Below are 13008 nucleotides of genomic sequence, written 5' to 3' on the forward strand. Positions count from 1 at the left end.
ATGCCATCCTGCGGAGAGTGCTTATGCTATATGCTGCACATTCTGCACGGATGCCATCCTGCGGAGAGTGTGCCATCCTGCAGAGAGTGCTTATGCTATATGCTGCACATTCTGCACGGGTGCTTATGCTATATGATGTGCACTCTGCACGGATGCCATCCTGCGGAGAGTGCTTATGCTATATGCTGCACATTCACTCTGCACAGATGCCATTCTGCGGAGAGTGTGCCATCCTGCGGAGAGTGCTTATGCTATATGCTGCACACTCTGCACGGATGCCATCTTGCAGAGAGTCCTTATGCAATATGCTGCACACTATGTATGGATGCCATCCTGCGGAGAGTGCTTATGCTATATGCTGCACACTCTGCATGGATGCCATCCTGCGGAGAGTGCTTATGCTCTATGCTCCGCATTCTGCACGGATGCCATCCTGCGGAGAGTGCGCCATCCTGCGGAGAGCGCTTATGCTATATGCTGCCACTCACCAGGGGAGGCATATGCCAGCCAGGGCAAGCAGCACAGATGGCACTCATCAGGGAGGGCTTAGGGCAGCCTGGGCACCCTCTAGAAAATGCACTCGGCACAGGGGGCGTACGCCAGGCTGTTCACGCTGTCAGTGCAATCTTTCCTAGAATTGATATAAAATAAAGACCCTCTGGTGTGTACCGAAAATAAATACACCCCGAACAACGCGCCCTCTCCGCGGAGTCCTCCAGCCTGGCATTGGCTTCTGTGCTCGGTCTCCAGCATGCCCCCACGCCACCCGCCCCCTGCCCGCCCACCGCATCCCTGCTCAGGGAGCAGGGCAGCCACCTGAGCCCAGATGAGAAGATGGAGTGTGAGGAGGAGGAGGAGGGGGTGGGCGGGAGGAGAGGGACGCGGGAGGCGGGTGGCAGCTAGCAGGAGGGAGGGATAGGTGGGAGAAGAAAGGGGAAGAATGGGGGGAGGAGGGGCGCCAGGAGTAGGAGGGCCCTGAACAGGTGCAGGTGCAGTAGGGGCGGGCGGGAGAAAGGGCAGAGGAGGGGATACCAGATTGAGATATTGCAAGACAGGAGGGACTATGGGCAGAGGAGGCTGTGGAGGGGTGGGGGGGTGGGGGGGGAGGTGGAGAACTCTGGAATCTTAAATTAAACACCCTGGTGCGAGGGGAGGAGGCCAGAGCTCCCCGGAGCTTCTCCCGGCAACAGAAGCTCGCAAAGCAGCACGCAGCGTCCCGCACGTTCTGTCCCCCGACTGGCCCCTTTATTCTGCGCCCGCACGTCCCGTCCCCCCAACACGCTGCCTGCACCCCACCCTCTGCTGCCCCATCTAGCCTCCCCTCACCTTGCTCGCATCCTGCCCGCCACACCCGCGCGGCTGTGCAGCCCGCGAGCCTCATTCCAGCAGACGCCGTGCCGCCGCACACCAACCACCCCAGCCCCTGGACCCGAGAGGAGCCTTGACAGCGCCCTGGGAAAGCGGGGAGCCGGCGGCACAGAGCAGCACCCGCTAATCCCCAATTTAGTGGCATCTGGGTCTCAGTAAGCACCCGCCCCTCAAAGGGGGCTTAGTATAATAATTCCATCTAGCCAGGAGGTGGGCTGTAGTGCTGCCCCCACCCTCACTGTTGTAGCTTTATTCTCCACCATCATAGACCGCTCTCTGTAGAACACGCCTGCTCCCCCTCCATCCCCGGCGCTCTCCGATCGATACCCTTGTGTGCTCAGCCCCCACCGCCCCAGAAAGCGCAGAGAGCGACGGCCGTAGCAGCGGAGGCAAGGAGCTGGCACCTCGGATGGCGACACGGTTCCCACAGAGGGTGAGTACACCCTGGCCCAGCTCACCTCTCCCCACCCCCTCAGGACCCATTCACCCAGGGGGTTGGGGCTTGCTGCCCGAGGTCAAACGCTGCATGCTACTGGCTGCGCCACATCTTGGGGTTCAGGGACCAGACTGGGGGCGCTATTTTTGGCAGATGTTTCCCAGCCCTGTTCAGTGCGGAGATGCCATTGTCAACGGGATCGCCACATCGTGTGATCTACTACATCAGAATGCCCGTTATTGTGCACAGGGGCACGGGTATTGCCTGGACGAGGGTGCACGGAACAGATAACATTGTGGAGGGGGAATGGGGCAGGGGAGTGGCTGCTGATGGAAACAGACTGGTTATCACCCAAGCGCCATTACCCAAGAGAAGGGTTGCGTTACCCCCAATCTGCGGCCAGATGTGCAGTCAAGCTATGCTCTCGAGTGGATTCTATGCTTGCTGGGAAGGGATATCCCTCCCCAATCCATAGCCATTGTGCGGGGATATGGCTAGTGGGGGCGGGAATCACTTTCCCCATCTTGGGTCCCATAGTGAGAGATATAGGCACATACACCGATATCGTTTCCTCCCTAGCTGTGGCCAGAGGCTGCGTGTCATAGTCCCCAAGAACGCGACAATGTCCCCACTCTATTTCCATAGAGTGAGTGCTAAGGTTACAGAGAACCAATCACATTTCCCCACAATCTGCGCTCATGGAGTTAGTGGTCTAGTTAAAAAGCACATATGTGTAATGTTTCCCAATCGTTTTCCATGGGGAGGGTGTGATACTTGAAGAAGCCTATTACAATGCCCGCAATGTGTGGCCACATGGTGAGTCTAGGGTCAAACAGTGAATTTTATAGTTAATGAAAATGGATGCCATTTCCCCCAATCTGCAGCCGTAGAGTGAGTCTAGGGTCAAACAGTGAGTTTTATAGTTAATGAAAATGGATGCCATTTCCCCCAATCTGCAGCCGTAGAGTGAGTCTAGGGTCAAACAGTGAGTTTTATAGTTAATGAAAATGGATGCCATTTCCCCCAATCTGCAGCCGTAGAGTGAGTCTAGGGTCAAACAGTGAGTTTTATAGTTAATGAAAATGGATGCCATTTCCCCCAATCTGCAGCCGTAGAGTGAGTCTAGGGTCAAACAGTGAGTTTTATAGTTAATGAAAATGGATGCCATTTCCCCCAATCTGCAGCCGTAGAGTGAGTCTAGGGTCAAACAGTGAGTTTTATAGTTAATGAAAATGGATGCCATTTCCCCCAATCTGCAGCCGTAGAGTGAGTCTAGGGTCAAACAGTGAGTTTTATAGTTAATGAAAATGGATGCCATTTCCCCCAATCTGCAGCCGTAGAGTGAGTCTAGGGTCAAACAGTGAGTTTTATAGTTAATGAAAATGGATGCCATTTCCCCCAATCTGCAGCCATGGAGTGAGTCTAGGGTCAAACAGTGAGTTTTATAGTTAATGAAAATGGATGCCATTTCCCCCAATCTGCAGCCGTAGAGTGAGTCTAGGGTCAAACAGTGAGTTTTATAGTTAATGAAAATGGATGCCATTTCCCCCAATCTGCAGCCGTAGAGTGAGTCTAGGGTCAAACAGTGAGTTTTATAGTTAATGAAAATGGATGCCATTTCCCCCAATCTGCAGCCGTAGAGTGAGTCTAGGGTCAAACAGTGAGTTTTATAGTTAATGAAAATGGATGCCATTTCCCCCAATCTGCAGCCGTAGAGTGAGTCTAGGGTCAAACAGTGAGTTTTATAGTTAATGAAAATGGATGCCATTTCCCCCAATCTGCAGCCGTAGAGTGAGTCTAGGGTCAAACAGTGAGTTTTATAGTTAATGAAAATGGATGCCATTTCCCCCAATCTGCAGCCGTAGAGTGAGTCTAGGGTCAAACAGTGAGTTTTATAGTTAATGAAAATGGATGCCATTTCCCCCAATCTGCAGCCGTAGAGTGAGTCTAGGGTCAAACAGTGAGTTTTATAGTTAATGAAAATGGATGCCATTTCCCCCAATCTGCAGCCGTAGAGTGAGTCTAGGGTCAAACAGTGAGTTTTATAGTTAATGAAAATGGATGCCATTTCCCCCAATCTGCAGCCATGGAGTGAGTCTAGGGTCAAACAGTGAGTTTTATAGTTAATGAAAATGGATGCCATTTCCCCCAATCTGCAGCTGTAGAGTGAGTCTAGGGTCAAACAGTGAGTTTGATAGTTAATGAAAATGGATGCCATTTCCCCCAATCTGCAGCTGTAGAGTGAGTCTAGGGTCAAACAGTGAGTTTGATAGTTAATGAAAATGGATGCCATTTCCCCCAATCTGCAGCCGTAGAGTGAGTCTAGGGTCAAACAGTGAGTTTGATAGTTAATGAAAATGGATGCCATTTCCCCCAATCTGCAGCCGTATAGTGAGTCTAGGGCCAAACAGTGAGTTTTATAGTTAATGAAAATGGATGCCATTTCCCCCAATCTGCAGCCGTGGAGTGAGTCTAGGGTCAAACAGTGAGTTTTATAGTTAATGAAAATGGATGCCATTTCCCCCAATCTGCAGCCATGGAATGAGCCTAGGGTCAAACAGTGATTTTGATAGTTAATGAAAATGGATGCCATTTCCCCCAATCTGCAGCCGTAGAGTGAGACTAGGGTCAAATGAATGAAAATGGATGCCATTTCCCCCAATCTCCAGCCGTGGAGTGAGTCTAGGGCCAAACAGTGAGTGTTATAGTTAGTGAAAATGGATGCCATTTCCCCCAATCTGCAGCCGTAGAGTGAGACTAGGGTCAAATGAATGAAAATGGATGCCATTTCCCCCAATCTCCAGCCGTGGAGTGAGTCTAGGGCCAAACAGTGAGTGTTATAGTTAGTGAAAATGGATGCCATTTCCCCCAATCTGCAGCCGTAGAGTGAGACTAGGGTCAAATGAATGAAAATGGATGCCATTTCCCCCAATCTCCAGCCGTGGAGTGAGTCTAGGGCCAAACAGTGAGTGTTATAGTTAGTGAAAATGGATGCCATTTCCCCCAATCTGCAGCCGTAGAGTGAGACTAGGGTCAAATGAATGAAAATGGATGCCATTTCCCCCAATCTCCAGCCGTGGAGTGAGTCTAGGGCCAAACAGTGAGTGTTATAGTTAGTGAAAATGGATGCCATTTCCCCCAATCTGCAGCCGTGGAGTGAGTCTAGGGCCAAACAGTGAGTGTTATAGTAAATGAGCATGCATGATATAGTTTATGAGCATGGATGTAATTACCACTAACCTGTAGCCAAACAGTGTTATAGTATTGCAAATGGATTCCATTTCCTCCAATCTGTCGTCACAGAGTGATGGTTACAGACTGGATGGCAGAGTGAGACTGCCATCCAGTCTGTAACCAAAGAGTGACGACTGAGAACGGGTGCAGTTTTCGCCAGGCTTTGGTCATACCTATGCCCTTACAGCTGTGCATTACCCCACAATGTATGGTCGCACTGGCGATGTGAAAAACGAGAACAATGATAACACCCCCCAAACTACTGTATCGGCAAAGAGGGATCTTTACTATTAAGGAGTCGCGGGGTGCACTTCTGCTCCCCAATCCCTACGCTGCAAGGGCTAGGACGAGTGAGGAAGATTGCCATGTATTCCCAGCTAGTGATCGTCGTGCAGGGGTCCAAATGCGAGTATTACTGCTAATGAGAATGGCTGCCATACCCCCATAGAGTGTTCACTGGGCGAGCATCATGCGAAGTGCGGACCAGCCCTACTGCTTCCCCACAATCCTATGTCATAGTGCAAGAGTTCATTTAGGACAATGCCCCTCCCCCGCCCACCCTATGGTGAGAGAGGAAGACTGATATTCACTGAGAAAGGCATGGTCGGGGCCCGGGCATTATCGGTAACAAAGACCACGGATTTTTGACCAGACCACAAGAGTTGTTGTTGAAGCGAACATCTATACTGACCCTCCCGATCTATTATCAAAAAGCACATAGAGTGCAACCTTTGCAAAACAAACAGATGGCTGGCAACCTGATCTGTGGCTATAGCACGAGAGCAATAAGGATCGCCCCCTAAACGATGGGCCTCGTGTGAGTGCTGTACCCCAATCTCCAGTCCTTTTGGGAGGACTACAAATGAGTACGGATGCATTGCCCCCAAGTCTGTGGACAGGGCCTGGTGTGAGTGCCATTACATATGCGATGCTCACCCAATCTAATATCGTAGTGTCAGGGCAGTCAAGGGGATACGTGTCCTGCGTCCAGAATGTATCGTCCTAGTGTGAGCATATTAAATGGAGGCATACCGACAGTTATCTGTGGGAGCCATGGAGTTATCAAATAGTCCACCACCCAGGGTTGTAGTGTAATCGCCAAGAGTCCAATGAATGTTACATAGTGGTGGGGTTATTCTTAATGAGAATCCATTTGATTGCCCCATTGGCCGCTACGCCATCGCCCCGCCCCAACGTATTCATCTTAGTGATGTCATAATGAAGGAGAATGGTGGTAGTGACATTGTGGCGATCCTGAATTATTGGTCCTATGGGCTGTGCTGGTATTCACGAGCATAGATGTGATGTCACAATCTTTGGTCATGCCAGCATTGTCAATATCCCCAATTATTGGTTGCCGCGATCGCCTTTTTAGAATGCATTTAGCAAACACAGTATATGGTCCTAGAACAGTGGTCTTCAAACCTTTTGGACTGGGCCCTCCCAAGCAAAATTTGGGCAGGGCGGGCTCCCCAAAAATGCCAAATTGACCGTATGTTTTTCACGCCGTCACCTCACCCTACTCCCAGTATAGTCCCTGGGCTCCCCCACCTGCTCCCATCACAGTCGCTGGGCTCCCTCATCCCACTCCTACCGAGTCCCTGGGCTCTCCCCACCCCATCACGCACCAGCCGGTCAGATAGCACAGCAAGTAGAACGCTTGCTGTGACATCCGTTCAGAGCCTGCTGATGCAGGTTCGAATCCCGGCAGGGTCAAACTCAGCCTTTCATCCTTCTGAGTTCCATAAATGAGCACCCCACACTGTGGGAAATAAGCAGCGCTCAGATACCTGAAAGTTCGTAGTGCTATATAAAATGCACAAACAAACCCTGGGCTCTCCCCACCCTGCTCCCACTACAGTCCCTGGGCTCCCCCCATCCTGTTACCCACACAGTCCGATGGCCAGTGGTGGCTGGTAAATTTTTTAAGTGGAGGGGCCTAACTATTTCCCCCAAAAATGCCATAGCGACCGAGCACAGTGAGGGAGCCTGAACCAATGAAGGAGGATTTAAAACAATGGGTTAAAAAGTAACGTTGTAGGGCATACTTAAAAAAAAAATGGGTAGATAGCCAAACAGTTTGCAATTGGTGCTGGGGGGTCCAGAGGGCAGGCATGACATTTTTTTACTGGACATCTATGATAGATGTCCAGTAAAAAGATACCATCCCAGTCCCCTGGGCCCCACTGGGCCTAACACAATCAACATTATTATGTGTGTATGCAAGGCGCTTGGGTGCCAAGGGGGAAAGCATGGTATTTTTGACTGCACATCTATGATAGAAATCCAGTAAAAAAAATAGCATCCCTGTCCCCTGGGCTCCACAGCGCCTCAGAAGGAGAGCTGATTTTGCCAGGTGGGTAGGGGGATTGTGCAACAAAGGCATTTAGGCATTTTTAAAATGCCTTTGTTGTACAACCCTCCTTCCCTCCTCTATCCACCACTTGCCAAAATCAGATCAACGGACCAAAACAAACTAACACACACACACACACACACACACACACACACACACACACACACACACACACACACACACACACACACACACACACACACACACACACACACACACACACACACACACACACACACACACACACACACACACACACACACACACACACACACACACACACACACACACACACACACACACACACACACACACACACACACCCACCCCCCACTATTATTCATACGAGCATCCATCACCATAGACTCACTCATAACACAAGCATACATGCCTCCATACACATGTTTAAATAAAAAAAAAAATGAACATAAACGCATAAACGTACCTTCTGCATTGGCCTGTGTGTGGGTGCTGAAACGCCCTGCTCCAGGCAACTCTGTCCGTATGTGCGAGGAGGCGCAGGAGCTCCCCCTCGGACAAACAGACATGCAGTGCCCCAGCCAGCATTTCCAATGAGCTATGCAATGCTGGCGATGCAAAACGCCCCAGCCTTGCATGGCTCAGTGAGCATGTGCGGCTGGGGAACTGAACTGTCAAAAGGAAATAGTGTTTCCCTTTGACAGTTCAGCTAGCCCAGGAGCACTCCCTCAGCTGGAAAAAGCAGCTGAGGGAGTGCTCATTGTTTCACTGGGCTTGCTCCTTAGCTCCTCCATAATGGGTGAGGGGGCCAATGGGTGGGCGCCCCCTCGTCATTATGGATGAACCGTCAGGCTCAGACTGGCCTATAGGGTAATGGGACAATGCCTGTACCAACAATGCTAAATGCTAGTGTGGCCCAGTGAAAATGGCCACCTGTTTGGCCAATTTGGGCCAGTTTGATGAGTTACTTTACTATGCAGCTAGTAGTTTCGACCATTGTTGCTAAATAAATATTCTTTAAATATCACAATTTTCTTACATTTTAACACAAAGCACCCCCTTGGGTACTATTCAAACAGTCTGTGACTAAAGAATGAATATCCATTTACAACTGTGGGCCATTTTTTCATTAGTGCCTGAGACAGTTTCATGCTTCAGCCCGACCATGTGAGCCGCCCCTGCCGATTTCTTCCAATCTAAAAAAAAAAATATACATTCTTTTTTTTAATTTAGTTTTTTGAACATTTCATGCTGGGCTCTCACATCCCTCAAGGGATGTGGCCGTGGCCCCCTGCGGGTGCGCCCCCCCACAGTTTGAATGCAGCCGTCCTAGAATAACTGTCAGTATCCCAGATATTGATCATTGCGACTGCCCTATTATTAACGACGATGGATGTGATATACCACAGTCCATGCAGTGCAGGATTAAACCTGTAGATGCCCCTAGGCCGACCAAATGTCAGGCCCCAGCCTCCGCAAATGATCTCCTAATACTTTTTACATTTTCTGCACGGCTTTATTTTGATCCGTTGTTACGGGGCCCCTAAAAGGAGTGGGGCCCATAGGCCGGTACTTACTTGGCCTAATGTATAATCCGGCACTGGGTCCATGGTCATAGTCTAATCACCAATAGCTCACCTTAGCGGGCATAGTGATGGTGTTATAGGAATGGAGGTAATACCTGCAGTCCAGGCTGATAGTGTGATGGTCCGGACCCCAGTTATTGGTCACAGCGACGGTGTTATTATAAAGGACGATGGATGTGGTGCCCCACTTTCTGTGACCATAGCATTATTTTTAAGCGCAGTGATGGTTCTATTAGAATGGATGTGATACACAATCTTTTGTTATTGTGTAACTCTCAATTACTCAAATTATTGGATATAGTGATGGTGCTATAATAATGGACGTACTGCACAATCTACGGGGCGCCACCAACGGGTGGCCAAGGGGGGCTACGGCCACCCTTATAAAAATGCTGGCCCGAACACCAAATGCAACTAAGTGTGCCATTCCAAGATTTACAGTGACCTCATCAGGCCACCCCTATGAAAAATGGCTAGGGGTGCATGGCTTCATGGTCAAAACTCAAATTATTGGGCATACTGGGGATGATATAGGAATGAGTGCAATACACGCAATCTAGGGTTACAGTGAAACAAACGTTTCAAAAGAATGGGTGTGATGCAGTCTATGGTTCTACTGTAACTGTCCGCACACACACCTATCGGTCATGGCTACCGTGGTATTAATAACGAACATCAATGTAATAATCGCAATCTGTGGTCATCGTGTACTGCTCAATACCCCGGTTGTGGTGTTTTTATGACAACGTGGAAGCTTTGCCGAAATGCGGAAGTTAATTTCCGTACCGCAACTACGAAGAGAAAATAGTGTTTGGCACTGAGATATATTTGATGCGTACTATTAATTGAATGTGTAAGCTACAGACAAGTCTTTAAGCCTCAGAAGAAGAGCACGGCTCGAAACACGTGTCAGGGTGTTGTCTATCTGAATAAACTAATTGCAATCATGCACTAACTATTGACAGTGTGCGCAGTGTGATTGTACATATCTAGATATACAGTTCTTATGAACGAGGATGGATGTTGTGATCCCCCAACCTATGGCCATAGTTGAATCATCAATAACGCCAAATACTGGTCATAGTTGTGGCGTAATTCACATGAATGGATATGATTCCCTCATAAAATATGCTATGTGTTGTGGTTACTGAGAAGAGGTACTGCAGGGAAGAAAGCATCCTGCGGTGAGAGTTGCAGGGAAGAAAGCATCCTGCGGTAAGAGTTTAAGGGGAGAATGCATCCTGCGGTGAGAGTTGCAGAGATGAATGGATCCTGTGGTGAGAGTTGCAGGGAAGAAAGCATCCTGCGGTGAGAGTTTCAGGGGAGAATGCATCCTGCAGTGAGAGTTGCAGGGTATAATGGATTCTGCGGTGAGAGTCGCAGCGAAGAAAGCATCCTGCGGTGAGAGTTTCAGGGGAGAATGCATCCTGCGGTGAGAGTTGCAGGGATGAATGGATCCTGTGGTGAGAGTTTCAGGGGAGAATGAATCCTGTGGTGAGAGTTGCAGGGTATAATTGATCATGCGGTGAGAGTTACAGGGAAGAAAGCATCCTGCGGTGAGAGTTGTAGTGTAGAACATATTGCAGGAAGAAAGCATCCTGTATTGAGAGTTGCAGGGAAGAAAGCATCCTGCAGTGAGAGTTGCAGGGAAGAAAGCATCTTGTGGTGAGAGTTGCAGGGAAGAAAGCATCATGCAGTGATAGTTGCAGGGACAAAAACATCCTGCAGTGAGAGTTGCAGGGTAGAATGGATCCTGTGGTGAGAGTTTCAGGGGAGAATGCATCCTGCGGTGAGAGTTGCAGGGAAAAAGCGTCCTGCGGTGAGAGTTGGATGGAAAAATGCATCCTGCGCTGAGAGTTGCAGGGGCGAAAGTATCCTCCGGTTGGAGATGCAGGAAGAAAGAGTCCTGAGGTGAGACGTAAATGGGCGAAAGGCTCTGGCAGAGGGAGTTGCACTGGGGAAGGACCCTGCAGTGCGAGTTGCACGGACGAAAGAACCCTAGGTGAGAGTTGCAGGGGAGGAAGGATCCTGCGGTGAGAGTTGCAGGGGAGAATGGATCCTGTGTTGAGAGTTACAGGAGAGAATGCGTCCTGCGGTGAGAGTTGCAGGGGGGTAATGGTCCGGCTGTGAGAGTTGCAGGGGAGAAAGTATTCTGCGGTTGGAGTTGCGGGGAAGAAAGCGTCCTGAGGTGAGACTTTCAGGGGAGAAGGATCCTGTACCTACAGTTGTGTGTGGGGTGAGGGGGCAAAGAGAAGAGCAAAGTCTGCCTGGAGCGGGATGATGTCTGCCTATATAGAGGGCCACACCTGAAGACATGCCCCCCTCGGAAAGACGCAGCAGCAGTGACATAGGGATTGTGTTTTTCGTCTTCTAGTAGTGAATCAATCTGGGCCCCGTGTTTTTGGCGGCGAGCCTGGCTCCGCAGCTAGGTGTTTGGGAACAGGGCGGCTTCCTACTCTGAGGCAGGGCCTGCAACCGCGACATCTTGTGCTCACGAGGAAAGGGAAGTGACAGGAAGATAGTGCCAGGGAGAGAGGAGGGCAAACAAAAACAAGCAAGAAAAAAAGGCAGTCATCCAACACAAGACCCAAAACATGCAGAGGAAATGAGCAAGTAGAAAGACAGACAGCTTGAGAGAGACTTAGTGGCGCGAGAGAGAGAGAGAGCGAAGAGAAAATTAAAGAGCCACAGAAATAGGGAGGGAGAAAATGATGGTGAAAGAGAGCATGGAAGGAGCATGCAAAACATGGAAATACGCATGAAAAGGACAGATGATAAAATAAGAGCAAAAGAATGCAAAAATGGGACAAAAGACAATGATTCCAGTATTATTGCAGTTTACTGCATTCTTTTCTTGGCAACTGATATATATAACTGAAAAAACTTTAGACAAGGTGATCAGATTTAATGCAACAAAACCCTTGCAATTCAGCCGATGAGGGTAGTGATAATCATCTTAACTCCGCATCCACCGTTGGTGACCCCTACGATGTAATGCTGTGTTATTCATGTAGCTGTCACGCCTACGCGCTTTACACAGACCACACATACATTCAATAACACAGCCCCAGAGTTGGCACTCATTTATCGACCTCGGAAAGATAAAAGGCTGAGTTGGCCTTGCTGGGATTCGAACCTGCAGATCACAGACAGATCGCAGTAGGAGGTGCAAAACCCACTGAGCTACCTTGGCAGCCTCTTATTTTGTTTGCCATTGTGAATTCCATCTGGTATGCATGTGCTCATTAGGTTTGCAAAAGTTGGGACGCAGAGGAAACTAAAAACGAAAGTCACAGCAGTTATGAATACTCCACCATCCGCCGCATTTCTAAATTAATGAACGTGTGTCTGGATACGAGTATATAATATATATATTTGAAGGGGTCGGCGTTGTGTGGTCCCAGCACTCCCCTCATGCAGGCATGTCAAGATTCTACAGCATTCTCTGCTCTCCGGCAGCAATAAGCAAAAGCTCCCAGTAAGGGGCTTTTGCTTGATTACTGCAACAAGAGCAGAGGTGACAGAAACACAGGAGGCTGGTTCATTGTAAAAAAAAGTATGCCTCCTAGTGCTTGAAAATCCAGACTTTGAGGTTCATTTGCCAAATATTTTACATAGAAACCTTTTGTAAAAGTGTTTTTGATATATATTTTTTGTTATGGCCAATCTTTTAAAAGCATAACATTTTTGAGTGAACTATCCCTTTAACGTGATCATCACTTCCCACATCTGCTGAATTTCAAGGGTTGTGTTATACCATAGTTTATTCAAAGGCCACTGTACATGTTGCACCAATAGGTTTCTTTAGGGCCCACTAGCAATGGCCAGTACATGTTCCACCTATAGGTTTCCTTGGGGCCCACTAGCCATGTGCAGCCCTGGCCAGTGAGCACGGCCTTTGGCCATGTCCACTGTGGATTTTAAAACACTAGCTTTCTTCCAAGCCCGCTAGTCATGGCCCTTGGCCATGGCCAGTGGCCACGGTTTTTGGTCGTGGCTGCTGCACATGTTGCACCAATAGGTTTCTTTGGGGCCCACTGCCCAGGGCT

General features: G+C 49.2%; 1 protein-coding gene across 2 annotated transcripts in view; it reads left to right on the top strand.

Annotated features, from left to right (window-relative positions):
* The first annotated feature begins 1130 nt into the window (after positions 1-1130).
* Positions 1131-13008, top strand: part of GAL3ST3 (galactose-3-O-sulfotransferase 3) — a 249897-nt gene continuing 238019 nt past the window's right edge. For both annotated transcript variants that reach the window (XM_069644895.1, XM_069644894.1), the window contains exon 1: positions 1131-1801. The gene's annotated coding sequence lies outside the window, so the exon portion shown is untranslated. The remainder of the gene's footprint in view (positions 1802-13008) is intronic.

Source organism: Ambystoma mexicanum, chromosome 2p (assembly GCF_040938575.1).
Source record: "Ambystoma mexicanum isolate Mex_15411 chromosome 2p, UKY_AmexF1_1, whole genome shotgun sequence".
NCBI classification, from domain to species: domain Eukaryota; kingdom Metazoa; phylum Chordata; class Amphibia; order Caudata; family Ambystomatidae; genus Ambystoma; species Ambystoma mexicanum.